We start from the raw sequence: 5,413 nt of genomic DNA, 5'->3' as shown, positions 1-5,413 counted from the left end.
CTACTCAGGTGCTGGTCAGACAGGAAGAGGGAGATTTTTAATTGTAAAAAGACTTTGGATTTTAAAAGAGATTGAAATTTTAAGAATATGTAAAGACTGTGGGATGTTTAAAGTTGTTTAGACCTTGGGGATGAATAAGAATGTAAGGGTGGAGGCTTACTAGTGATGTGTTTGTGTGTCAAGTTAACAAGGGGTCAATTGTACTGGCTAGTTTTGTGTCAACTTGACATAGCTGGAGTTATCATAGAGAAAGGAGCTTCAGTTGGGGAAATGCCTCCATGAGATCCAACTGTAAGGCATTTTCTCAATTAGTGATCAAGGGGGAAAGGCCCCTTGTGGGTGGTGCCATCTCTGGGCTGGTAGTCTTGGGTTCTGTAAGAGAGCAGGTTGAGCAAGCCAGGGGAAGCAAGCCAGTAAAGAACATCCCTCCATGGCCTCTGCATCAGCTCCTGCTCCCTGATCTGCTTGAGTTCCAGTCCTGACTTCTTTCAGTGATGAACAGCAATGTGGAAATGTAAGCTGAATAAACCCTTTCCTCCCCAACTGCTTCTTGGTCATGATGTTTGTGCAAGAATAGAAACCCTGACTAAGACAACTACATAACCACATGAACAAATATGTGCAGTTCAACAATACCCCCTTACTGGAAACATGAGCGCTCCACATCACAGTTCCCATAAGGACTTTAAAAAGTCTCAAAATTCCGTGTCTTCTCTGGCTTGCTTCTCTCTGGATTCCACCCACACTTGCTTTATTAATGGTTCGCTTCATGCCATCATCTCCGTCTTCATAAATTTTCTTTAGAACATTCATTAATCTCTCACTAGAGTCTGCCTCAGTGTCAGAGAAAGGCTTTTCTGTCGGAGGAAGGATTTTTTCTTTTTTCTTTTTTTAAAAGACCTTTAATTCATTAGATTTATCCATTTTACTTTTTTTTAATATATTTTTTATTACGTATTTTCCTCAATTACATTTCCAATGCTATCCCAAAAGTCCCCCATAACCCCCCCCCCAAGGATTTTCTTTCTCTTTGCATTCTTTTTCTACCTGAGTTAAATAGTCCCATTTTGTGTTTACCGCTTTCTTTCTACATAAAATAACTGTATCAGTCTTGACTTTTTTTGAACTGTTTTCCACAGAGATAGGTTTCAAAAGATTGTTCACAATCATGGAGTAATTCTTGCCATTGAGTTTTTTTTTTTTTTTTTTTTTTTTTTTTTTTTTTACCAAAAGATCGAATGATCTCTCTGGAAGTGTACCTGCACAGTCTCAGTGCGAACCTGATGGACTCCAGTTAAGGTAATGTGGATTTTCACAAACTTATCTGACTGATCTCATCCATAATTACTGATTTTCACGGTGTATCCTATTGTACGAGGAGCAACCACAGCAGCTAGCTTTCCATTCTCAAGTTCTGGTTTCTTCTGCGACTTCTGTTGCATCTTGTTCTTGAGTACCATCTCAATCTTGGATTTTTCACTTGTAAGAGTATCACGTAGTCTTTTCGTGGTGGACTTTTCCAGCAATACTTTGACCTCTTCTAGGTATTTCTGCAACTCCTCCAAAGCGGAAACCATACTGTGGTGCATCAGACCAGAGGCCGGAGCTGCAGCGGTGCACCAAAGCAGACAGGAAAAGAGCATCCCACGCCACCCACGAGCATCATAGTGCTGGCAGCGAGCTCTGTTCTTAGCTGTCTATTAGGAATTTGGTTTTCCCGGGTGCTGGCTAGATAATCTTGATGGCAGCAGCACTTTTAGGGAAGGTGGGGTGAGCCAGGGGTCAGACAACTGAGATCAGAATACCCTAACTCGATTGGCTATGCCTCCAGCAGACCCCACTTTGCAGGCTGTGTCCCAGATAGACCCTATTCTGTAGGTTGTGTTTCAGTGAGACACAGTTGGGGTTGTGAGTGGGTCCAACTCTGTCAGCTGTACAAGGCTGACCAGCTGGGGTAGTAGGCAAATACAACTAGGATAGATGGTTGGGTGGAATTCCAAGCCGGTTAGTTTTAGGGCTCCCAGAGATTTCCACTGTTGGGGCAGGACACTCGTGGGGTCCTGCAAGACTACTTTAGACTGGAGAGCCAGGTCACAGCTAGAATATGGGGCTCCGTGGATTGCTGGAGCCCCTTACCTCTGTTGTAACTGATATAATATTGTAATTGTATAAAATGAAAGAATTATTTGTGAGAAGTATCACACATCTGTAGAAATCATTAATTTTAGTTTTAGTGGTCATATGGTACAATTGAGTCTTTCTTTAAATACTATTTAATATGGATTTTAGTCACCGATGACCTAGGTTTCCAACATATTAAAATACACAGTATGATTTATCAGCTAAATTTTCTCTCACATTAAATTGCTGAGCTATTTAACTTTGCCTTTGTCTGTTAAGGCTGTCTCATCATTTCACAACTTAGCTTAGGACACAGAGTGCAGTTATAACACAGCAGAAAATTAACCCCACCCTGTCCAGCTGACAATATCAGTGAGATTCCTGGGAGAAAATATGAGGACGATTTGATGAGCACAAGTGCCTCAGAAAGCTCCATTGTCAATATTCCGCATCTACCAATGATGGGCCCTGTGAACCTGCATAACTGGAGTAACTGAAGAGAAGAATTCTTATTGCTAAAGCTCTGTGATCTTGCAGAGAGAGTCATCAATTTTGTAAATTCTTTTGTGTGTTCTTGTAATTTTACTATGAGTTTTATAACTCCATCCTTTCTACATAAATATATCCATCTGGAGGAAATACCTATATGAAACTCTACTCCATTCCATTCTCTCCATCTTCTCTTCTGTACCATCCCCTGAGCCAAAAATGTGTGAGACAGACTCTCAATTTATTTCATTTCTAGATGACCACTGACCCACTACACTACTTGCAGATGAATACCAGCCCACTCTACGACATCAACAGTCACTGACTCTCAACCATTTGATCAATAATGAGCTGCAGTAACCATCGCTCACAGCACAAATAACTTTGTCACAGGAGTAATACTGACAGCATCAGTAATCCATGAACAGGAATAGAAGCATTTACAAGGTATTTGTCAGGCATATCATCTGCGTTTGACAAAATAAAGCAGTATTCTCTTCACTTACACATTTTAAAATGTGGTTATTTGCCATTAATGCTTCCAGACTTGAGAACTCTCTGTTCATCAGCCTATGTGTTGATTGGATTGTTTGGCTTTTTGTTATTTAAAATCTTTAATTCTTTACATAAGTCTAGATATAAACTCCCTGACAGGTTTTCAGTTACTGAAAAATTTATTCTACTCTGCAGTCATTCTTTCTTTTCTTTAGTCATTTGTTTTGTTTTTAAATTATTATTATTTTGTTTATTTAAATTTCAGCCATTGGAGCCCCTCCCAGTCCCCCCTCCCCACACAGTTCATCCCATTCCTCCTCACCCCTGTCTTGGAGAGGATGTTCCCCACCACCAGGGCTCCTCCTTCCCTGAGATCTAAAGTCTCTCCAGGATTAGGTGCATCTTCTCCCACTGAGGCCAAACCAGGCCGTTCTCTCCTATAAACATGCAGGGAGCCTTGCACCAGCAATGCTGGTAGTGGTATCAGTGTCTGGGAGCTCCCAGGGGTCTGGGTTAGTTGAGACTGCTAGTCTTCTTATGGGCTCACCCTCCCCTTCAACTTCTACAATCCTAATTCAACCATAGGGGTCCCCAACTTCAATCTTGGATGTAAGTATCTGCATATGTCTCAGTCTGCTGCCAGTTGGGCCTCTCAGAGGACAGCCATGCTAGGCTTCTGTCTATAAGCACACAGAGAGAAATAGATTTGTGCACTCTTATATGTAGCTGCCCAAGATCATATGCAAATGCAAACATATACATACACACTGGAACACATCTACAAAAAGCAGGACAATGAACTTTTTTTGTGGTGTGAAAAAGAAGGGAGAAGAAAAGAGTGGGGACCTCCAAGAGGATTCACCCATGGTCTGACCCTCAATTTCTCTTGGAGTGTGGAGAAAGGAAAGGCAGTTAACAAAAGAAAAGGTGAATTGCCAACCAAAGAGTAAACATGGAGGAACTCACGGTTCCAGCCACATATGTAGCAGAGGATGGCCTTGTGGGACATCAATGAGAGGAGGAGAGGGCCTTGGTCCTGTGAAGGCTTGATGCTCCAGTGCAGGGAAATGTCAGGACAGGGAAGCTGGAGTGGGTGGGTTAATGAGCAGGGGGAGGGGAGATAGGATAGGGGGGTTTTTGGAGGGGAAACGAGGAAAGGGGATAACATTTGAAGTTTAAATAAAGAAAATATCTAATAAAAAAAGAAAAAAGAAAAGAAAAGGGAAGGGAAGGGAAAGGGAAAGGGAAAGGGAAAAAGGGAAAGAAGGGAAAGGGAAAGAAGGGAAAGGGAAAGGGAAAGGGAAAGGGAAAGGGAAAGGGAAAGAAGGGAAAGGGAAAGGGAAAGGGAAAGGGAAAAAAAAGGAAAAAGGGAAAAAGGGAAAAAGGGAAAAAAAGGGAAAAAAAGGGGAAAAAAGGGAAAAAAAGGGGAAAAAAGGGGGAAAAAGGGAAAAAAAGGGGAAAAAAGGGAAAAAAGGGGAAAAAGGGAAAAAAGGGAAAAAAAGGGAAAAAGGGAAAAAGGGAAAAAGGGAAAAAGGGAAAAAGGGAAAAAGGGAAAAAGGGAAAGGGAAAAGGAAAAAGGGAAAAAGGGAAAAAGGGAAAGGGAAAGGGAAAGGGAAAGGGAAAAAGGAAAGGAAAGGAAAGGAAAGGAAAGGAAAGGAAAGGAAAGGAAAGGAAAGGTGAATTGGATTTGGGGACATTGTTGAAGCCCAGCTCCTAGGATGCTGGGAGACAACAACGAGATTGTGGAGGGTAAGGCAGTCTTCAGAGTCCTCCTGAGTCTAATGCAGAGTGGAAGAGAGGGCACAGGAGAAAGGGTGCTGGAGAACGAGGGTGCAGCTTAGCTCTCAAGTTGCTGTGGCTGCAGAACACAGTTTGTCCAGTATTACAATGTGGAGAGGGTACTGTGGCTATACTTGAATATGGTAGTTCTGAGAAGATACAGAGGTATGGAAGCTCTCTTGCATGGTGGGAATGGGGCCTAACCATGGGAAGATAGGAAGACAGGAGCCCTGGCTAACTTCTGACTGTGGGTTCTCTGGCAGAATTTCTGATTCTGATATCACATCTCCCTCCCCAACAGGCTTCCTCAGGATGAAGAAGGCAGAGCCAGGTGTCTCCTACGGAAATTGTCACCCTGTTTCACAACTGTTGATCTCTCTCTTTCCAAGCTCCAAGAGAGGTTAGGAGTCAGGGCATTGACTGAACTCCCCAACGGTCTTGACTTCTCATTCATTATCATGTCTATGTCACAAAAGAGGTCCAAGTAAAACAGTGCAATAATCCCACAGCATGTATGGAGCCTTTGTGC

General features: G+C 42.4%; 1 pseudogene; it reads right to left on the bottom strand.

The window, feature by feature from the left end:
• Positions 1 to 695: 695 nt before the first annotated feature.
• LOC110290431 (calcyclin-binding protein-like) lies at positions 696 to 1,577 on the bottom strand (annotated as a pseudogene).
• Between the last annotated feature and the right edge of the window lie 3,836 nt (positions 1,578 to 5,413).

This window comes from Mus caroli, unplaced genomic scaffold, assembly GCF_978045245.1.
Source record: "Mus caroli unplaced genomic scaffold, Mus_caroli_1 scaffold_2, whole genome shotgun sequence".
Classification (NCBI taxonomy): Eukaryota; Metazoa; Chordata; class Mammalia; order Rodentia; family Muridae; genus Mus; species Mus caroli.
Note: the sequence above shows the minus strand (reverse complement) of the source record. Positions and strands in the feature narration are given on the sequence as shown.